This window comes from Telmatherina bonti, assembly GCF_933228915.1.
Source record: "Telmatherina bonti genome assembly, chromosome: 2".
NCBI lineage: Eukaryota > Metazoa > Chordata > Actinopteri > Atheriniformes > Telmatherinidae > Telmatherina > Telmatherina bonti.
In genome coordinates this window covers 32,198,515-32,223,135 of record NC_136620.1, presented here as the reverse complement: position 1 = coordinate 32,223,135, position 24,621 = coordinate 32,198,515, and the positions used below count along the sequence as shown (strand labels likewise).

The window sequence follows — 24,621 nt, the reverse complement described above, 5'->3', positions numbered from 1 at the left end:
GTGTTATTCTGCTTGTGTGCCGTTTCATGGCTCGCAGTTATAAATAGCCTTAAGTGAATCTTGGGTGAACAAAGAAGAACGCAGCCACAGTTACAGTGAGCGGACACATTCTGGTAAAGCTGTTCGCAAACAAACCACCAAGAAAATCATCTTAACATGCACAGTCACCCATGTGGCCTCTAGAACCAGTGGCTCTGCCCAACAGTGATTACACAGGTTTAGGACGTCCAACCTGCCATCTCCTATCATGCCACAACATTCTGCATATTTAACGTGTCTGCTCATTTTTGAAACATTGCTTTATCTTTAGTTACTATGGTGATGCTTGGTTTTAAGTTTTTTGCTGTTGATGTTTGTATAGTGAAGTAATTTGACAAAGCTGAAGTATCAGTTGGACACAAAGCGTTTTCTAACAAGCATGTGGCCTCTTGCAGATGTGCTACTGTGGGAAGCAGATGTTGTTTACAGTAATCTGTTAGTGCATTAAGAAGCATATAGAACTAATTGTTAAGGGAACTTTAAATCGATGCCAGGGACTTTTCAGAACTGCTTTTTAATGATGAAAACAAGTCTCCGAGAAAATGGATCCATAAAAACAGAAGATATTCCCAGCTATAAATGCATAAGAAAAGAGCAACCAGCCCTTAGTGGACATGCATTTCAGAACAGTCATGCCACAAACTTTCAGCCACAGCTTGTCGTTCTGGTTCTTTTTTTTTTCCATTAATCAATCAGACTAAGTTGGAAACCAGGCAACATTATGTATATGCAATATGTAATAATAAGAACAATATAAAAGCAGCTTACAACACAATGTTGGCTTTATTATTATAGTGAGTAATTAACCAAAAACAAACCAGCATATTATTCTTGTTTCACCATCTCTCTTACATCCAGTGTGTCATGAACTTCCATATTTTGTTGCATCAGTGTTTGAAGTAAACAACCATCTGAAATATACAGTTTATGAGACACGCTGTAATATCACACAGAGGAGAAAAACATTGTTATGAACCAATACACCTGGCCTTACATCTAACTTGTGATATAAAGTTATAAGTTTTAATATTTCTTCCCATAGTACTCACATGAGGTTTCTCTTCTCGTCGCTTTTGTAATCTGTTGCCCCGACTGTACACTGCTCTTTAATTTGACTGGAGACTGGATTAATACTGGAGCTCTGACACATATGTGACCTTTTCAATTGCATCATTCACACCTGCACCGAAAGGCTCACCTTCCACACCTTGTGCTCTATAGGGTTGAAGGTGAATGACGTAGAGGGGAAGAAACAGAATTAATGGCACATTTAAAGGTGGAGTATGTAAGATTTTCAATATTTTCAAAATAAATTAACTAATAAAATAACTACAATCATAATTAGAAAGTTTTTTGAACATGTAGGTTCCAGTCTGTCCTTATTTGATGCGTTATTAAATTACAAGTTTAATTAATGACAAATGACAAAAAAGCACATTTTTTTTTACTGGTAGGCAAACATTTAAGAAGGGTCTTTGTCATTAATTAAACTTGTAATTTAATAACACATCAAATATGGACAGACTGGAACCTACACGTTAAAAAAAAACAAAAAACTATCTAATTATGATTGTAGTTATTTTATTAAATATTGAAAATCTTACATACTCCACCTTTGAAGTATGCTCTCAAAGCTAAACACTTACCTCATGACAAAAGGGTCATTATAACACTTTGCTTCACAAAATAAAAGTAAATTAGCTGAATACATATGTGGGTCAAATATTTGCTTATTGGCCATCCATAAACTGCTATGAAATTTTATAAATATTAGGAATGTATCTAAATTGATCCCACTAATTGCTGTTTAGCTGCTGCTGACAAAATAAATCTATACCCCTGGCCCATATTATGATAAATCATAGTAAACATCAGTGGCCGCAGTAACATGATGTTTTTTTTTTTATCTTGATATGGACTTGAATATTCAGAATTAAATCATACATTAAAGTATTTACGATGCATTTACATGAAAATAGTAATTCCAAACTGAGTGAAGGAAATAGACCACATAAATAAAATTTGCTCTGTGTTTTATTAAGGTTTCTAAGCAACAGCTTGACATTAACATAATACTTCACATTCCTCAGCTGAGGAAGAGAAGGGCGATAACTTAAAGGCGAAGGTACCAGTGCAGAAAATGTGAGTCACGGGACAGGACAAGGGAACAAACGCACAGAACGACAGGAATTGATTCAAAGTGGAAATAATGTATAGTTTAAATGCCTTTGTTGATTGGTATTGTGCATGATTAGGTTCTGTTGTATGTTGAAACTCCATTACATTTTTGCTTCTTTGTTTAACTGATTTGTTTTCCCCTTGCACTGTGTCATGACTAGATAATGTTAGATACACTACATGCATGTCCTGCTCGAGGATTTCACATTTCAAATTAAAGGTTCTGCTTAAAGCAGTTGATTAAAACATTACATACTTGTGGGAGCCTAATGAAAACCAAGTGGGAGAAGTGAGTATAAAAATTTGGGGAAACAAAGAGTGATCTCATCCAGTTTGTCAGCGGATGGAAGCCGAACCTTCCAACTCTGAAGTTTCTGTAAACACTGTGAACATGGTGCCATGATGTATAACCATTCTCACTGCAGTAGCACCCCCTGTGCAACCATTCTTACAGAAAAACAAACACTGACAAGAGTGATTGTGAAAATGAACGGTGATTGTAACCAGTCCATCAGTGGCCCCGAGCTGGATCTTCCAACTACAAAATGCATCTGGAATGCAGTATTATGTTGGAGAAACCATTAGCGATGACATCTGATGTACAGCCGTTCAGACAATGGATGTGAACACTGACAGAGTGGTCACAAAGAACAACAGAAGCCGCAAACTGAATCATCAAACTCAAAAGTAGCTGCAAACATCTGAACTCAACAGCATATTTTAAAAACTATTTTGATTGGTGCAACATTGCGTACCTGTCATAGCATTTATCAACCAATCTGAAAGCGATAGCAATCGGCATGCAGCTGTTCTGACAGCGGCTGCGACCACTCCAAGTGGGTACAAGCATGGTCGGAGTGGTTGCAGCTATTCTTATCAGTGGTCACAAGCAGCTACCAAAAGATCTCAACATCACTCCCAGGTGATGTTTAATTCGATGTGCTACATCACTATAATCTAATTAAGAAGATTGTTAAGGTCTGTGATTGATGAGTAATGTTTATGAGTCCCATATTTGGGGCCTAAAGAGCTTAAAGGGGCAACATAGGAGATAAATCCTCTTGTTTACTTGAAGAACACCAACCTCTGGAGCGGCTATTTAGCTTTAAGTAGGGTCATTTTAAATAAAATAAATCATTCTGAGTTAGATATGACAAGAAAGTACATTTTATTTCCAACAAATCTACCTGTCTAAATATGTTTTCTGTTACTGGTGCTGAAGCACACAGGCACATGAACTAATGCTGATCCACAGAAATATTCTGCAGAATTGATGATAAAACTAAGTTTCATTTATACTTTTGCCTTAGTCTCAGAGATAAAACTCTTGCATGATACCTTAATGTCTAATTCCAAGAGAGCATTCTGCAGAAAAAGCTGATCATTTGGCGACAGCAGATTATGAGTTAATGTGTGTATCTGACATGTCAGTCCATCATCTCTTAATTAGTCTTACCTTCATTAACTTTATCTTAATAACACTACTCTAAAATTAATGATGTATTTAGATAATTAAGATATCTGTGTGACTGAAACAGACTGCATATCATCATTATGTGCCTTGGAGCAACTCGCTAACCAAGCACTTTGGTTAATCTTATGAGGATTTGTCCTTCAGTGTCACAGGCTGACTTTAATTCAGAATAGCTATTTAAAACTACTGAATTTCACTGTCCTGGTTTTCCTTGAATACGTGTTTGTGCAAAAGCATGTGCAGCCAACTGCATGTGTGAGCAAATATGAACACTGTGAGGCGAGGTGTGATAGGTAATTTGCAGATAAACATCCCCATATATCCCTGTTCCTCCATGCTGCTGGCACCCACAGAGAAGGGTAAAGCTGACACTTTACCACCCTTTGTAAAAAGAAGCATCCAGTGGTGCAGTGCAGTTCACTTAATGGATTTACAAGTATAAACTAGAAAATCACCCATCTGTGTCAGAAGCAGCAGGCTGATTTAAGGTTGGATGATGGTATCGATACTAAGATAAAAAAGAAAGAAGCGCATGACCAGAGGATAAAGGAAGAAATGAATTAATGTAAATGATGAGATCAGATGGAGTGAGTAATTCTATAGGACTGATATAAAGTTGTTAGATAGGAGATGTAAAGGAGACACAGATGGAGATAAAAGAATATACAGAGAAGGAACTAATACCAAACCAGTTTAGTAAGTACAGCGGTATATCTCTTGACTGTGTTTGGACAACAAAGAAAGCTGATGGAAAAGAAGAACTATTGTGTGGTCAGTTTGACACAGATCCATTAGACTAGGGCTGACTTAGAGGAAATCTGAGATGGTGGGAGTTTGGAGAATTGTTTTTAGGATAAACTTTGGAATGCTAACTGTGAAAAGGTCAAAGACACATTTAAGATACAATGTTACAAGGACATGAGAAATCCTGTGATCAGGGATTTGTATTTGCATTTCTGCCATATCCTGTTAAACCCTATGTTTTTTTGAAGGTGTGGTTCCCCTAAACACACCTACCCAAATAAAATAAACAATTACTCGACCATTATCAGGTCATTCATTCATTGATTCAATGATTCAATGATTTTCCGAACCAACTCAATCCTAGTAAGGATGCCGGGAGCTGGAGCCTATACTGGATCTGCGATAGACTGGCAGCCTTTGGGCAAGAGGCAGGGTACACCCTGTACAGGTCACCAGTATATCGCAGGGCCATTATCAGGTCAATATGCATAACTTTATTCTCAATGGAAAGCTAAGACCTCACAGAATATAGTGTCAAAACCATTGGTAATGTTCATATGCTTGAGCCAGTTGTGATTTTAAAAATGGCAGGAAGTTAGTACAAGACATTCTATTTGGTCACTTGAATACCCAAACTGTGCTAATTGGTTTTTTACTACTTGGAAGGGAATCTGGCTGCAAAATACTGTTTGCATACAATTCACCATTTGACCCTGGCATTTCGCCCCAATATCATGTCCTACAACTATGCAGAGTAAGTAAGAAATTAGAGTCATAGTTAACATTAGCATAACTAATATCGTCATGCCTGGATATAAGTGAGTCTGTCTTTCCTCAAGAGCTTCTAAGAAGGTGTGTGTAGTGTTGAGGTCACTTAGACATGCTGTTGTAAGTGAGTAGAATCTGTAAATCAGTCAAAGTTCTATATTCACTCTGGTGAACCAAAGATCTTTTGGAACATTCTCAGCTTCTGTCACTGATCACATAACTTGCAACTCAGTGACCTTTGTGCTTGGCAAAAACATAAACAGGACAAGTGTACTGCTACTGGCTCAACTGCTACAACTAGCTTTTTGTGTCAAAAATATATGTATATATAAACTATATATATTGGGACATTGATGTTGTGTTTTTGGATGTTCCAAACGACTTTCTGACGGATGGGATTTCATTTTCCAGACTGCTTGCTGACCCTGAACGAAGGGCTAAATGGGTTCTGCCAACATACAAAACAACTGGAAGCCATCAGGCTGTTTAGCGAGTGTTCTAATGGTGTTTAACTGCATATTAAGAAAAAAAAAAAAAACTTAAAATCTTAACATTTTGAAAATGTAAATGTGACTAAGGTGAAATAGGTTGGATATTTGACAAATTCATCCTTCACCACCATGTAAATGCAACATATGGTGACTTCAGTTTGACATGAAGAGGAAAGACTTTGTTGGAAGCCCTTTGCACAGCTGAAGTTCTGATACTCGTCACAAAATATTTAATAGCTTCTAATGACTTGCACACTTTATTTTTGTCCCTGGGAAGTGCATCTATCGACTGACTTGGTATTTGTAAATGTCATGGTGAGCTCAATCGAGTTGCGATATCTCATACAATTTGTAGTTTTTAAAGCTTGTAAACCAGGATTTAGGCAAATCACACAGGTCTCAAGCACCAACAGGCACACCTTATCTTTTTTCTCTTTTTTAAATATTGCTGTCTGACCCGACCACATACATGCTAAACTGGTTTGGAAAGTGTATCTGCTACAATGATGCAACGACAAGGAATAGTATGTATTCCATATGCTGTCTGCCATCATGCATGACATTAACTGAAGTTCTGCTTGTTTGTTAGTCTTTATTAATATTTTACACTAAGTATATCAGCAAAGTATAAAGTATCTAATCTGATGCTTTTGGTGAGAAGTTGTAGTGGAGCAAGAGTAGAGACGTTTTACAAACCAATTCTCAATTGTCTCTCTGAATGGTAACAATCTACTTAACTTAATGAGAAGTGTTCGGCTGCATCTTACCCTTAGATACAGGAAACATGTGGATGGTTCTGACTTTACAACAGATGACCATGTGAGAGGAAAAAAATTAGACCAAATGTCAGGAGACAAAGCCTTTTCAGTTCAAGCTGGCCCATTTATGATGAGACTCAGCACTTTGTGAATCCCAGAAAACAGTTTGCAGCTTTGCAGGATCTGGGACACTGATAATGTTGGTCTTGCTTTGTTATTCTTTTTGATTCACTTATATACATGTGGCTTTTAGTTGTTATTTTTACCCTCTTTCATTCTTCTTTCTTTCTTGATATTAGTTTATAACTGTTTGCTCATATTATGGTTTATTTAAGGTGAATAACCCCTGCCTCTCTTATCCCCCTCTTTTTCCTGAGACTATGGTTGTGCATTTTTACTGTATCTTTCCCTCAGTGCATGCATCTGTATGTGTGGGAGCATGTGTGTCAGTATGTTCATCTGTGTTACAGTATATGGACCAGCTTGAGCTCCTGTCAACACCTTTAACAAGGCCCCACAGAGCAGCAGTAGTAAATGCCTTTTAGCCACTCACTTAAGAGAACACTTCCCTGAACATAGCATTAAATTACAATATTAAAAAAACCAATGTAAGCACACTTAGTTAACAAGCTTCTTAGTATAAAAGAAGCTGCAGTATAAAATAAGTACTTCAATTTTCATAGTTTGTCTACTTTTCAAGAATACTTCTACGTAGTCATGTAATCATTAATAATGGCCAGCAAACATTCAGACTAATTATGCGATATCTTTACTGTTATTTAAAATGTAAGTAGTATATTGCGGTTCATAAGGAACATAATGAAAATGATAAAAAAGTTAAATTCAAAAGCGCTGTCATTTTGTCTCCACTCCCACCCACAGGAAAGCCCTTCTCCTGTTTCTTTCCGCTCCTGACGACCTTGCTTTGGCTACATTACAAAATTCCAATTATGAGACTCAACAGACTATAAAAGCCTTGACTTCATGACTGAAAGTTGAACACTTCATAATTTCATGAACTGGTTGGCCACTGTAAATCATTTGCAAGCACAGACACAGCAGCTCTCCTGGTTACCATGCTAATGTGATGTACACAGCCAGAAACACACCAGGTTGTGTTATGAGATCATGCGGCTTGTCATTCTGCCCCCGGCTTAAATTTTTTAGCTGAGTTTCCATATCCATTACTCAGTTCAACAACACAAACAAATAACGAATGAGGCCTGTTTTATTTTCCTTTTCAATGCAGCCACCGAACCCTTTACCCTGAAGGTATATCAGTGATAACAAGACAATAATCATTATATAGATAACTAACAAAAACTCCCCCTTTTTTTTTCTGGTGTCTCCCATGTTGGCATATCTAATGTCCTCTAATAACACCAAAACATTGTTGTTAAACAAACTAAATAGTGTGCATTTACACTTTCAGATCCATGTTTTGATAAAAGTCCTGCATACCTGTAAAGTTAGAGAAGAAGCACCTCAAGGTACGAGAGCAAGACCAAGTAGATTAGTGGATTATTCAATCCAGTTTATGGGAGCTGTAATATCAGAATGCACATCAATCTATTTAATAATTACTCACCATCTGCATTTTTCTCTGTCTGTGTTTCTGTCTTCTAAATATTATTGTAATAATGTGTATCATATATGGTTCCTTTCTTAGTCATGGATCAGATGAGTAAAATCATACTGATGCATGATGTGTTGATGGGCTCATATCAACACCTGGAAAACATGGTGATGTCACCTTTTCTCAGAGGAAAATGGGGCTGTTGCTGGGCATGCTTTCCCATTTGAAGCCTCTGTGGAGGACGGGCACACAATAGAGCAACACAGGTAAGCAGGTGTACAGTGGGAATCACAGACATGTCCCACAGGACAAACAATGAGCTTGGATACAAACGTCTTACCACAGATATACTCATCCATTAATCATGCATGGAGTGTGTATGACTGGTTGTGCGCTCCAGATGCCACAGACGAATTAAAAGGCGGAAGCATGCACACCCTGTGGTTCCTAAATAACAAAGATTTACAACACTCCAAAATGCTGCACACAGTGGAGAAGCTTGCATGGTATCCATTCAGGATATTCTGACAGCGCAGCAAATGTTTCCTTTTCAACAGTCCAACAAATGACTTCATAAGACCTGTATCCTGTGTGTCCTCATTCTGAAAACATGGACACATACAAGCATAACTGTGAGTTTTAATTTCAGAACACATTATTACTTGAAATTAATGGAGTTCACTGTCAGAGATCATTTATGTGATGTCCTCTGGGCTTAGACCACAATCCACTTAGCTTGACTTCATTAAAACACACAATGAGTCATATATATGTACACACACATACACACACACACATAGAATCTTATACAGTCACAGCGTCGCATGTGGTTTTCATCAACACACACTGCTACTACCACCATGTGGCAATAGAAAAGCCACATATCCAAAATCTACAGAGCAAGCACTTTTAGAATAGCACATATATCCCAGCAAGGCCACCTCCGAAGTTCCATTAATGCAAGTAATTTATCTGCACATGGTCGGATTCATAAATCAAAACACATGGATCACATAGGCACATTCTCTGTTGACCCATATGAAGTCATGTTTGTGTTTACAGGCTTGTACATGTTCTCAGAAAAATAAGCAAAATCTATAATCACTCTGGAAAATATTCCATGCTGGTTGAACCGTTAAGCTAATGCAAAACACACCGGTGAAGTGATGCTAGGACTCTACAGCTACAATCAGATCATACCACTGGAAAGGTGCAAATGTCTCTGCAAACATGCAGAGAGAGGGACTTTATTGCTGTTGAGGGATGGACACAGGCAAGCTGTCGATCCATCTCACGCTGAGATCTGTGTTGTTAAGCTGTTTTTCTACCAAGGTCAGACTAAGTGTGGCCAAATGGGAGTGAGACCTTCAGACAGCATGTCAATATTGTCAGCTATAGACAGGATTTAGCCAGTCAATAATAAAGACACCAAACCACCAGTACGTATCAAGCAAAGACACAAAGTGAGATCTGTTTTCATCACTCAGCAGCTAGTAATGGATAAGCGTCATCTGATACGAGGTGCTTTTTTAAACCATAAATCTTCACATGTTTCCATTTTAATCACATTTTAAAAAAAAGCTGACCTTGAACTAAGAATTAGGCTGATGCACAGCTCCCATCTAAGCCTTATGTAGTCAATGCTACTTAACTAATAGTCAGTACAAAGAAATAAAAAATCCACAAAATGGATTCAGCCATGTAAAGCGCTCATAGCTGGCTGGTATTAATATTGTCCAGTAAAGCAGCAACTGGTTTCCAAACAGGCAATTACAAAGACCGCAACAACCAAAAGCAGAGTTGTGTGAGTGCGAGTAAAACTTTATTTATTTTCAACAATCATTATTTTCCTACAGAATAGTTTTCACCACATGATCAATGGTCTGGTTGCCCCCACAAGCAGTGGATAAAATCATTTATCCAGTGGCTTTAACAGTATCTCAGATCTTATATGTTTGAATTTAAGTACAGTACATTTGTAAAGATACAAGCTGAAGTGGGCGTCTGTCCTGATCCTTGTCAAAGGCTGTGCTCACCAGGGTCATAAAGTTATCCTGTGTCACCACAGGACCATTGGATTGCTGTCAGCACACTAAATTAAAAACCACATCCACGCAGTGTTTAATTTCTGTGTTTTACCCCTAACAGAGAGGGACTGCCTGCTTTTCTGTTGATGGGGAGAGTGTGTATGTACATAGATATACACACGTGTGTGTCCTGGGCTGCCTGTACAATGGCCCTCTGTATTAAATACTAATACAGTCTCTCCTGTCTGTCTACCTATGAGGATGCAGCCAGACAGACTGGTCCACTCCACTTGTGTTTCATAAAACAACATCAATGAATCAGGTTTCTGTTATGAAACCTTTTTTTTCCTTCTTATTAAAACAGAATAAAAATACGATGAATGGAAGAACAGATACATGACTCATTCTATCAACAAGATCTAATTCAAAAATCAAATTATTCCCACTGAGAAGACAGTGTAGCCTGACCCGCAAGTTCAAAGTCTGACCAAATTCAAAGAACAGCAACACAGTAACTGTGTCTGCATAGATTAGCATGCTCCTGGTGAACTCGGTAAACAACAGTTATTAAAAACTGCAGTGATTAGTGGCTGAATGAGAGCAGAGCAGTAGACCAAGTTAAAATGTGTGCAAGCTTGAAATTAAAGTTAATGGTCTAAATTGGACACTGTCAAGCTATCAAATTTAAATTGTTTTTTTTTTTTTTTTCCTGAGAAAATCAGTGGGGTCTGAATTAAAGTATAACTTTTGTTGATTCACTACTTTTGAAGAAAGGCTTCTTTTTAATAAAAGGTTAGAAAGTAAGGGATTACATGTGCCTATCCACATTCATGTAAAATAACAGACCTTTCACTGGCAATCAAGCATAATAGCATTCAGTCATTTTGATGCATGGCATTTCTCTGACCTCTATTGTAGAAAGCGCAGCACAATAAAGATGCTTCAGATACCCTTTAACTATCAAAGTAATGTGAAAGTGAAGAGAGAACTGAATGTGCCCAGACAAGGATGAGGAGTAAATAAAATTGTGATGACAAAGGTTTCTCTCTGACCTTCTCCCAGATTTAAATAAAGTGGAAAACAATGTGGAGAATAGATTAAAGATAAGAACCGCCTAAAAGTAGCGCAGTATAAATGATATTTGCAGGAAGCCAAAGGATGTAAGAATCTAGGAAGTCAGAAAAGTCTACTTTCCCTTTATGTATTTAGCTTAATTTTTTTTATTTATGTTAATGTTTTTCAACATCAAACAGCCATGAAGACAAAAGCATTTCAAGAATGAAAATTAGTCTAAGTTCTGCATGATGACTTATTAATTTGAGTCAGGTATGTTGGAGCAGGGATACATGGAAAACCTGCAAGACTGTGGCCCTCAAGGACCACAGCTGGGCAGCTTTGGATATTGTAGAAGATAATTTGAAAAGACTGTATTGCTTTGGTCATTTGTCAGGGTCAGGCCAAGGTGACCACAGCCATAAGTTGGATTTTTGCATGCAATGTCGCCTTTAAACATTTGTTTTCCAGTAAAGACAAGCAAAAAAAGAGAATAAATTACAGAATATTGTATGTTTTCTCATGACAACAGTATAAGTTAAAAGTAATCTTGTTATATCCTCATAATCTTGAGCTAACAATTAAAAAAGAATGATAGATAAGCATGGCTGCTCACAGCTTCCATACGGAAGAACTGAAGAGAGACTCATATTTATCACTAGCATAAATCTCATAGGTTGGCACTGCACAGGTACAATAAAACTATAAACTGTTAATTCTATGAGATTGTGCTTAACAATGTTTGCATCTTTAAATATCAAATTTTTCATGATTTTTGTGAATAATTCAGACTGCTTAGGGAAGCACAACTGAACTTTGGACATATTGTCTCATGGAGGTGTGTCCTAACAATGTCTAAAGCTCGTTACTTAGTCTGCGAAAAGTAAAAACTTTGTTTTTGTTCTCGAGGCTGCAAAAGTCAAGAAAAAAGTACATTTTGGTAGGATTTACTCATAATCCATCTTCATCAGCGACGGGGCAGGGAGTACTTCAGAGTATGTGTCAATGATCAGTTGACCCAGCTATTTCATTCTTAACAAGAAACGTTGTTTGTGGCAGAAAGCTGTGCCTGCAGCGATGACCACGTCTTTACACGCCACATGTTTTGTACACTTTCTCACCACCTCAATCAGCTGTTTATTAAAACTATGTTTTCAGCCTCACAACAGTGGAAATATGCAAGTGATAACTTTGCTCTTCATTCTTGTCGACATTAACCACGCCCACCACAATGTGCAACCAATCACACAATAAGCCTGATGAGAGGAAAGTTCTGTTCAGCTGATATGTTGAGAAAAAGCTGTAAGAACCCCCGAGCTTGAGCCATGTAATTTTGTACTCACTTCTCATGGAGTATGTAGAAGCTTAATTTAGCATGCACCTTAATTGCTTCCTACCAGTCCTTTGAATTCTCTCCAGGCAGTAAAAGTTAATCCAATGTTGACTCTTGTTTTATATTTTGCTCTGTTTTCTCGCTTTTTTCCTCTTTCTCCCATAATATCCTCTTGCTTTGTTTTTGACAAATCAATCATGGTGTCCAGTTTCTGTGGTAAGAAAAGGTTTGTAAAGGGAAAATCAGTTGTAACGTGCAGTTTTTCCAGCATCGGGACCCTGTTGGGCAACAACATCTCCAGAAATGTACATAATAAATGTCAGTGTGCAATCTGTCAGAAATGCATGTCTTCAAGGTCAAAAAAGTTACATCGCACTAGGCTACTTTAAAATTAGAAACCACACCTGACCTCATTTGTTCAATCAAGGGTTACATAAACACAGTGTAATGTTATACATCGTAATCCTTCATTGCTGTCATGGCTGAGTGTATAAATATAAATGTGCAAAGAAATTAACAAGACGCCCTAAAGCTATGTGCCATGTATAAGAAAAATAGTAATGACTCATTACTCATTATCTCATTAATCTTTGTGCCACGTTAATGAGAGTTATGGTTTAGGGTTGCTCGATACTAGGAAAACATAAGATATGCGATAACACGGCTAAAAGTTGCAGTGACAATATGATCTGCAATATGATCAATAATTAATTGTATAGCTTGCACTATAATAATCCTCGCTGCATTGTTTTAGCTAATGCTAGATTTTAGTAACTTTTGTCTTCTTCATAAAAATCCTTTGGTCAACAACCAAAGCTAATCAGGTACAGTGATGGTTGCAGCCTAAAGATCAGAAATATCAGAAATACTGATAGAAAATGTACAGTCTTTGTGAAGATCTACAGCTATTTCACAGCAGCATTGAAACATGATGCCACTTCCTTAAGATGAGCAAACAGGGACTACTGTTTATTATATTTCAGCCAGTTGTTGCATATGTGTATCAGGCTAATAAATAACAATTAAGATTATATATAATATTATATTTTATTTATATTATAAAATCATATTTCCATTTCCAGTAACAACCGGTCTGGTCTATAGATTTTTTTTTTTCTTCTATTTTTGCCTACCTGTTCTGATCAACATTCCTTACAGGTTTGTGGCTGAAAAGTAACAATTACAGGGTTTGTTTGTTTGTTTGTTTTCCCAAAATGCTGTCAGGTTGAAGATTATGAAAGCAAATAATAATCTTGCACTGCAAATCCTTAACAAATGATTCTATAATAATGTTTCCACCAACAATATCTATGCGGAGATTATCAATGGTGTGATCAGTGTATCAGATTTCCAAAATGAGAATGCTGAATGAGCTGCATTACCACAGGTTATATTAAATGAAAACAAATTCCAAAATAGCTCAGCTGGAGACAGTATGTGGAGGAGATAAACCTGGTACACAAGCGTGAGAAGCAAAAATGACAATAGCATAATATAAAACATACCAGTAACATTCAAAGTACAATAATGGGCTGTTTAGGTAAATTCACCAACAAAAAAAAAAAAATCTTAACAGTTTCTGTGATGGTGAAGGATTATTGTTAATCCTTAATAGTAACTGCTTACAAACTCTAACAGACAGCCCTGAACACAGACAGAAAAAATTCACATCAGCAAAGAGCAAGGCAACACAAGTAAAGGGCAAAAAACTAACTTGTTTTCGAAAGGATTACTGGAAAATGCATGAGAAAAAGTAGTTTTGTATGTGTGTGTATATTCATATATTTATATAGATCTTACTCTTACTGACCATTCCCATGTTCTCTGGTCAGGGCAAGGGGGTTTTTATTTCAAGCTTTGGTCCTCTACCAGTCCCGGGAGCTCAAGGGTCCTACATATGTATATATATATATATATATATATATATATATATATATATGCATGGATATTAAAATGACAAAAACAAAACAGCCAGTAGAAGGAAATGACGTATATTACACCACAAGTTGTTGGACAACCCAGCTATGTTAGCCCCTGTACTGAATAATAACCTTATCATTAAATCCAAACACAAATTCTCTAAATCCACTATTTTAATTGTTTTTAATAAAGGAAGGGAAACTGAAGGGGGAAACATAATCTGCCCTCTGAATACCTGAATACATCCTAAGCTAATGACAATTAAAATTTGGACAACAATGTCTTGAAAGAGCATATATTTCTCTTCACATGGCCAATGACCCATCTGATAAAGTTATCAACTGTCACATCTGCTTTGAGAGAGGGTGTGCTCAAATGAATTTTTAATCAGGAAAGAAAAACACTATTCAATACACATACCAAGAAATTGCAATTGTACAATTTCAACATTTTTGAAACATTGCTTTTATTTAGTAAGAAACTGTAATGGAAGGCAGTTATTGTTGAACACTAAATTAAATAGCCAAACTCACACATTTTAACTCCCCAAAAAAGTAATAAAATACATTAAATCATGATAACAATAACATGAAAGGAGCACAAGTCGTTAGAAAATCACTCCTTTATACTATTTCATGCAGACTATCATCCCAGTAATTTCTCACAGATTATTGTATACAGTCTGTCCCCCCACCACTTCTGAGCAGATGTATCAGACGTCTGATCAGGCTTCAACATATCAAATTGCAAAGATGGAGAAAAACCATGTCCAGCAGTTTACTTGTGAGTAGAGCCATCTGTAGAGCATTAGAGTTTAGCATGCAGTTGTCTTCAACTGTGAAAATACACACCAGTCTCCAATATGATCCGGCTTCCCTTACTATTTATTATTTCAACCCAAGGCGGAACTGTTTCGTAACTCTATCTTTACTGGACAAGCAACTGTGTAAACTGTAGGTAACTGTAGAAGGTGAGGACCTTTTGATAGGTATGTCAAGAAATATTGTAAGTATAATCTTGAAAAATCTTGAAAAAATAGTTTTTTGTTTTTTTTTTTACAACGTATTAAGAGTTTGTTTAGAAGAAAAGAATAGATTTTGCCTGATGAATTTGTCAGAAAAATGGGTCCCAGAACAAATTTTGTTGCCAACCCTCACATGAGGGTCCACTAAAAGAGAAATATTGGTTATGATTACATGATGTTTTTTTAATTTGGAATTAATAATTCAGAAATAAATCATTCGGAATTAACATATTCTCCTACGAGTTTAGAAGAAAATAATAATTCTTAATGAAGGTTTACATGAAACACATCCTCACCTAATTCCTCTTTGGAGTGGCGGGTTGGGAAGGGTTCTGATTGGACAGAGGGTGCACGTGAAGTATGACGTATACCGGAAATACACAAAGATGGCTCCACGTTCTCGTCTTTTCCGTCGTAAAGCTACATAATAAAACTACATAATAAGTACCAGTTTCACTGCTATTTTTATTATAAGTTTGAAGTAGCAGTTCAACACGAGCATACTACTTCACTTTACAGACTACCGAACACGGGAGGCAAAACAGCGTGCGTTATCGGGATAAGACAAGGTAAGGAGCATGCGCAGAACCACCGGAATTAACTTAAAGAGGAATGAAGGTTTACATGACAGAGGAATTAAATAGTTGCGAATGCGAATAAACCAGCCACTTACATTGGAATTAAGTTTAATTCCAAATAGAAATTTGCATGAGGAATTAAGTGTTTACATGGTCATTTTTCATCAGTTTAAGGCGGAATCAAACAGGAACTAAAACTCCCATGTGGCTGATAGCCACATATTGTGGCTATCAGCTTTGCATACTGCTAACTGTATCTAAAATGACTCATTTGTGTAGAGACCGGAGAGATGTGCTAGTTTTGTTCCATTTTGTGAAATGATGGCAGTCATATTTTGTTTAATTCCACCCCCACCCCTCTCCATTTTTGGGTTTCTAAATGGCTCAAAGGATAATTATTTTAAAGCTGTGGTTTTCATGTGCATTTACATTTGAATACATTTATTTATTTATTTTTTATTATCCAACTAAACCAAGCTCTGCTGGTCCCCCGGGTGTTACACCACATTGTGTTTTTGGTTTGATTCTTTTTTTTTTTTCTTTTTTTTTTTCTGCCTTTTGTACAAGGCTTCACTAGTTAAACAACTCAGCTTTAAATATTGCTATAGTGTGTAATTGGGGATACTTTTTCCAAGAACCTGGCTCCTGCGTTATTTTCCCACACTCTAAGTAAGTAGCGTACTGACCTTTAGGGTGCTCTTTCACTTTCTAAACAACTTTTCACTTATTTTGTATGTGTGTGGGTGTGAAAGAAAGAGAACAGTGATGGGACAGCTGCTGTTTACAATCCATAGACAAGCACACTTGTGTCAGCGCTTCTCAGTGATATGATAAATTTAAAAAACAGAAATTTTCTCTTCACTCTCTTACTGATATTCGGACATGTACTCAGTGACACATGGTGAGTCTATCGTATAACAAAAGCAAGGGCAGAGACAAAAGCAAAACAAAACATAGTCATCTTTCATGTTTGCATTGTGTTTTATCGTTTCTCCTATCGGAGTGTTGTGTCACAGGTGGTTATGGTGTGAGTCTGACAAGGTGTTGATTTATACTCACAGCAGGCGACAGCAGGGGGACCACATGGTAACCAAGATCCTTAAAAGAAGAAAAAAAAAGGGATCTTCGTTCTTTACTGGTTGACTCTGTGGGATAAGAAAGGGGAAAAGAAAGGGCAGCCATGCAAAATGAAAGTTAAACAGCGTAAACATTTTCTCATGATCTGGATCTGAATTTACATGTGTGGGTCTTTCATGCATTGTGCTACAATAAAGGTATGTAAAAGATGTGCCAGAAGTGATAAATCTTGTAGTTTATTGCAGTGTAAATTTTTATTTCTAAAGCTCTATCTTTAGGAATGCAAACAGCACAAACCCAGCGTTGGAAGCTTTGATCTTAATCTTCATTTGAAACATGCATGTATCTTTTTTTTTTTTTTTTCTTTCATTTTTATTTGTGCTGTTTGACAACAGAACTATTCATAATCTGCAATTTAATGTTGGACATCATATGTGAGAAAATGTCTGCATGCATTTGTGTAAACATCCTCTAATTACTGGGTATGCAAACTCGCAGGAAGTCATCTGTCTGGCTAAAGTGTGGTCAGCCACTTCAGGACAATAACCATAGTGTATGCTGTGCTCTGACCTCTCACACAGTCCCTGCCAGCATGGTGAAAACATTCACAGCACCATGGGAGGGATCCCTGTGACACTATCCATGCATCCTGTTGTGGTTAGTGCTCTTTCTCTTTCATCTATGTCTGTTTCTCGCTTTTTTTTTTTTCTTGATCTTGCATTCATTAAGCCCATCATCATATTAGTGAACACAGGGAGAAATTCCTGCAGGTCTGAAGTAAAGAAGCAAAGATTCCTGTTGACGGTTGTTAAAACATCCTAACACCAGACATGGTTACTTGTAAATGCATTCAAAATTCACTGAAGTATCATTAAAAAAAACAACAAAACCGCAATTCAAGACTCTTCCAGCTTATGGGAGAAAAAAAAAAAACTTGCTGCAGCGCCAGATTTTCATTAAAAGTTTACTTCTAAGCTGGAAAATGTTCTGATCGCTTAAAAAAAAAAAAAAAAATCTGTTTATAACCTTTTGAATAATCCTGCTTTCAAATAAACTGCAACAATTACATAACTTTCTTCAGGAGGAGATGAACGTAAGAACTAAGGAAAAAAAAACATTGTGTGGAAAAAAATAAGTTCACTCAGAAATGAAAATAGTTTTTATGAAGTCTATTGTCCGTACTTTCCGGTTTGAACAAATACATCCAAATGACTCTCAGTGGACATTGTGAGGAGTTTCCCCTGATAGCAAAGTTATACAAGGTCTGGCTGATGTCTGGACCTGTGTGTGCAGAGTTCACACTGATGACATTTCCATCATATGACTTGCTTCAAATGGAAAGAAAATATTCGAGGAATTATTTCATAGGTTTATTTTTGTGAAACTGTCCAGAAAGATGACAAACTTTGTGACATTTTGATTCTGAAGACGAATTCAAGCCAAAGCAAGAGACTTGACTGTTTATGAGCACCACAATACATGTTCATGTGATCCAAGCAAAGTATTTCTAGCTGCAAGAACCCAGCGGACATGAACAATTTCCTGTTGTTTGCTGCATGTATGAGAGGAAAACATCTAATAACCTCCTTACCTGACTTTTTCCTGACACCATGCAAGAAAATGAATTAGGTGTAGAGTTATTGATTTGCACAAAACAACACTGGATATTTTGTATATAGATTGTAATTCAAGCAACAATCAGGATTTGGGAAGAGGTGATATATTACACTAACAGTCAGAATGGATGCTGTTTTGTTTTCCCTGAATCACACACTGCATGACTCTGCAACAAACAAAAAAGTAAAAGTGGACATAAGATGTCTGAGAATTACAAGAAAAAACACTGAATGACAGAGAAAGGCATGAAAGGCAGCAACTTAAATTGTATTTGTACGTATACATCGCATCTACCTCCAGAACAGGGTGTGGTAACAAAACTATATATAGCTGCAGTGAGGGAGCTTTGATGTGGCTGCTCTTCTCTCTGCCCTGTAACTGACTTCAGCTCTATAAAGTACAGGATTACTACCACAGCTTCCTGTTAACATTCATTAAAGCCCAAGTGAAAGAGATGCTTTACTGTATTTTCTTTTTACACTTATCCATATGAAAATTGTCCCAATATGCACTTTTTTCCCCTGTAAGCAACTTTAATAGCATATAAAAACCATATATGTGTAAATATATCCATTCAAATTTAGATAGATAGATGGATAGATGGATAGATAGATAGATAGATAGATAGATAGACAGATAGATAGTATTCTATGGCAATTCAGAATATGAAAAATAAAAGAACTTTAGAAAAACATCAACATTACCCTGCCTTTACACCATGATGCTGTGATTGATCCAGAATATGGCCCAAACGTTTTAAGAGGTAAGGATATATGTTGATTTTACAAAACATCAACTTTCCTGGAAAGAATACTGTTTGATGGAAGAAGAACTGAAGCTTTATTTCAGTGCTATGTTCATGATTAATGGGTGTGAATGTGACCTTGAACTTGATTGTTGACCTTCTTGCACTGGAGGCCACACAGAGCACACACCACACACAGTCCGTGTGAAATAAATAGCACTTGCATATGTGAAAGTATGTCTCGCCTGAGTTGCCTTTCTTCTTTTATTTGTGCTCATGACTGACTATGTTGCTGTATCGATTTCGGCCTGGTAGAAAATCCAACTTGCTGCAGGAGTCTGACTTACCTCACATCATGTCTTATACCAAAGTACCTGCCCCTCAATACCCATCTTTGTTTGTTTATTTGTTTTTTTTTTTTCAGGCTAATTCTTTAATCCCTATCTTATATTACATCTTTAAAACTTTATTCCAAACTTTCTGTACAAACCTTTCTCCTTTCACTACTATTTTTCTCTAGCCATTTTTTTCTTCCTTTTCCCTCAGGCATCATCAGGTTTCCCCCCTCCTCCTTTCCAATGGCAGGGCAGTAAAACAGGAGCAGGCTCGTAGGAGGCCATTAACCACTAGAAAGACTGCATTACCATTCCGCAGCAGAGCAAACGACTGCAGTCTTTCCCCCAACCACTGAATTATTAGATATTGTGACAAACACTGGGGAACAGTGAATATTGAGCACTAAAGCGATGCTCATTTTAGAATAAAGGATTTTATTAGTGTGTTCTGAGCACTGGTTATATGCTAATATATTATTATGCTTTTTAAGCAGAGGCTGCAAACATTCTATCAGTGGCATGATGTTGTACCACTGGTTTGCAACAGTTGCTCTAAAACGTCACCATCGTGATGGTCTTCTGGAGCGCAGAACTCAGACAAAGGGCTGTAGCTATATGATGATACTTGAAATTAGTACTACATAGTTTTGTGACCTAATATCAATTTATTTGTGCATTGTAAAGCAGTAAAAAGGTGTTGCTACACTAGTTTGACATTTTCTTCTTTACAATATGTATAATTCATCAGAACCCCATTGCCTGTAGTATGACTAAAAGTGTGCATGCATGAGAAATACAGATCTGAGAAGCTTTCTACATGTTAAAAGCAGCTCCAGTGAGGACTAAACCAGTTCTTTGTCCTCGCATCCTGCCTTCTGCCACACACAGAGAAGTTTCGACCCTCCCTGAGACTCTAGCTGAGCTCCAGTTTAGCAAGTAGTCTGTAAGCCAATGGCCTTGTTACAAAGTGCAACGTGCCAAGAAACTTTCTTCAGGATTTACATAAGATGGATGTTTCAGCTGGACACACTCTCACACACACACACACACACACACACACACACACACACACACACACACAACACAAAACTGTGACCAAAACTCAGATGATATTGTCTCATACAGAAGTTTATCATAGTGATGGTGCAATACATTTGTCATGTCTGTCTGTCAGGATTGATGGATGGATGGATGGATGGATTGATCGATCATTGGGGCACAAATCCTGCTAAATGTGGCAATATTTGATAATGAGACTGTAACAGCATCTAACTGGAACTAGATATAAATAGAGCATCAATACGAATTATTTTTATTTATTTACCTATTTATTCCCTCAGTTTCTGAAGCAATTTATTAACAGCTTATCAGCTCTTTGTTCTGTGTGTCTGCCATGAAAAAAAGGTGTTTGTACTTTGCCAAGATTATTGTGGTACATTATACAACCAACAACAAATTCTATATGAAATGGTTTTGTTGAAGGTTCAGAATAAGTAATACAACTGCAAGACATGGCTTAAAGATGTTATGCATAAAGCGTAAGAGAAGAAACACGTTAAAGGAGTAGTTTGTGTCATTTACTTAACCAAGCTGCTTCAGCTTTTTTTCCAGTTGTTTTCTTTTTTTCAGATTAACTGGAAATTTGATTTCCAAACTGAAAATTTCACTTGTAAAGGTTTTTGAACTGCATAAAGGCTGCTGATACTAGTTACATGTCAACTGCATTCAGCCTGAAACTTCATGTCAACAACTTGGCTAATTGAGATTTCACTTGTGAAACATTAACTTGTACTCAGAGCTGTTCATCAGCTTGGGCTAATAGGGTTACTGCACTTAATGAAGATCAAATAGAAATGTCTCAAGACACCTGTGTGTTTGTGTGTGTGTGTCATGTAACAGAACCCTTTGACCACTCCCCAGAGACATGGTTAACACTAAAGCCAAGAATAGTAATGGCTGTGTTACCACCAGTCAAGGGAGGAGGGGGGTAAATGGGTATGAGTGGGGGAGGAAGAAAGGGGTAAAGGCACTATTCCTCATGGGAGATGATGAGTAGACACAGGAGCTATCGTTTCATTGGACATCTATTTTACTTGACATAGATATGTCCACATGACCCGACCACTGACCCCTTCGACGTCTCAAAAACAAGTATCCACATGCATATACCTGTACCTTAAAAGTTTTAAAGTTACACTGTTGTGAAAGGACCCTCTCATTTTTGGAGGGAATTAATGGAGAGCCGCTTGAGATGTCCATCATCACTGGCAGACGGATGGCAAAGATAAATAGGAGGAGAAGGAGGAGATGGATGATCACCTGGAGACAAGACGGCAGGAGTGCTTTGACATTCTTACTTTAGATTCATGAAGACCCAGGGCTGTTATTATTGCTGATTAAAGGACAGAGGTGAGGACTGTAGCACTACATAGTTCCTGCTGTTACTTGCATAGTTTTTTTGTTTCTATGGCAAGCTGATAAAACTGTATACACAACATTTTAGAGGTCTGGACTTAAGGAAAGCTAGATGTATGAACAGACATGGAGGAGGTTAAAAAAAAACAAAAAACAAACATATTAGTGGATGTGAAGCTGGGATCTGTGCTTCTCACATGTCACACACACAGCCTTCTCATATAACAGGTGAGAGGTTGTGACCCTGGCCTGCACTAACAGCTCTATTTCCTCTGCCTCAAACTATGAGAGCTTCATCTAGGATTCCTGAAACACAGCACGGAATGACCTGTCGAAATAGGCATATTAGGCTGAGCACTAAACATACGCGCATGCATTCAGGCTGAAATATGGCTCCGTGTTGACATAACAAAGTATAGACATGCATGGCTCTACTCGGCCCAGTAAAACAGCTACTCTCAATGTGGTATCGCTGCAGTACTTATGATGATACCTGATAATCACCCGTCATTTGAGATAATTGGGTAATTGAAGTAATGGATTTAACTGTGGAGCTCTGCTAAGCTTTTCATTACAAACAGGTATGAGTCACGATATTTATGCCATCCGCACTCGCTGCCCAGTGGCATAAAAGGATGAGCCAGAGGTAATTAGCATTAGAAATGAGATAAGATTTGATAATAAGAATCATACACAATCTGAGAGAGAGGCAACAAAATAGCTTTTTTGTTAAAGAAGAAAAGAATATATATATTGACCTGAAGAACTGTACAGTACGGGCCTAACATTAGGGTCCCCTAACCATTACAGAATTAATGACATGCCGTTTGGTGTCCAACTACATTTAACCGAATCATCTGCATAATAGCACTGCCCTTGCAGCCACAGTGGAATATCACCTCTCTGTGATGAATCTCCCTCAATTTATCTCTCTCATACACTCCTGTGGTAACACACAAGATGGAATGACCATTACCATCCACTTTGCATAAACAAAGGCAGTTTAAAGGTCACCAGGGACATTTGTGTATGTAAAATATGATCAAGTCAAATAACCATTTCACTAAATGTGTCCCTTTGGCATCAAATCATTACTCTTTCATCTGGAGCATCACATTGTGCATTTATAATGCAACAATGATGCTAACAAAATGCTGCACTGTGCATTTTATCTACAACACAGTGGTTAGTGGTTTTTCCTTGTGAATTGGGCTTGTTTTGTTTTACACCGCAAGTGAATGTGTTTTTGGTTTACTTACTGTCACCAGCAGTTATCTTGTGATAGAATAACAATCCTGTCTCTTGCACCATGTCTTTTACTGTGATATAGGTGCAGTAGAAATCATATTACATTACATTGTATTAGTGTCACAAAAATGCTTGTAGTTGTTCTCCAAATAGATATCTAACATAACTTAGAGGCGGGGCTGTGAATTCAAGCAGTAAACCTAAACAACTGGTTGGCCTTAAAAAATCATGAATCTTATGAAATGACAGTTTCCACTGAGATTTTTTTTTACTATAAATCAAGATGATTGTGACTTTTATGTAATCTTTTCTCTCTTTCTCCATAACACTGATGTGTGTCTACGCATGAACTCGTATAATAAATATGCTGGAGGAATCTGAACAACCATAAAATTCACAGCAGTCTGAATGTGACCTCAATTTCTTATGCAAAATATATTCCCCACTGGCTCCTCCACATATTTCAACTTTAAGCATGGCTGAAGAAGCCATAAAATGGTAGTGAGCTGTGTCGTATGTCACTTGCAGAAGATCATCCTCTGCGTCGGTGATAGCTGTGCCCTTCATGCTTGCCAAAACTGCTGCCCTGGTACCTTTACTCTCCGTGAACTTAAGTTGGCCTCTGTCTCTCCCATTCACATAGAAGACAAAAAAATATATGTAGCTTGTTTAAAAAAAAAAAAAAAAAAAAAAAAAACATTACCTGAAACTAATTAAGAAAGCTATATTTACGTCAATGAAATGCCTGAAAGACTGAGAATGTGTCCATGTGTTTCTTAGTTGGGAAGCCCTCATGCTGAAACACAGGAATGTCCCTGCCATGAAACAACAGGACGACCAACATGCACATGGATTTCAGAAAGACATCAAAGACGGAGCCATATGGGTGGGTTTCTGAAACGACAGGAAGGGGAAAAAGGAAGGTAAAAGAAGTACAAAAGTACATTTTACCATCTTACATAAATGATATTCATAATAGGCTACAATGTGTCTGGTGGTGATTACAGAAAGTAATTAGCTTGCAGTGAATGTGGAATGAGCTCATTAAGACAAATGCAGGGAGGCAGGGCTTATCACACTCAGCAAAGCACTGGCAGCTTGTCCTTCATAAAAGCACTGAATCATCTGTCATCCAAATCTGTTTAACAAAAAAACAAGTAAGAAGGATAAAAAGGAAGGCAAAACCAGCAAGCATGAAGTCCCACTGTGACCGTCGCTGCA

The 24,621-nt window shown here is 37.3% G+C and overlaps 1 long non-coding RNA gene across 1 annotated transcript in view; it reads left to right on the top strand.

The window, feature by feature from the left end:
• LOC306765741 overlaps positions 1–24,317 on the top strand; it is a 33,120-nt gene extending 8,803 nt beyond the window's left edge. Inside the window, exon 3 of the long non-coding RNA XR_013771577.1 lies at positions 24,181–24,317. This is a non-coding gene — a long non-coding RNA (uncharacterized lncRNA). The remainder of the gene's footprint in view (positions 1–24,180) is intronic.
• The last annotated feature ends 304 nt before the right edge of the window (positions 24,318–24,621 follow it).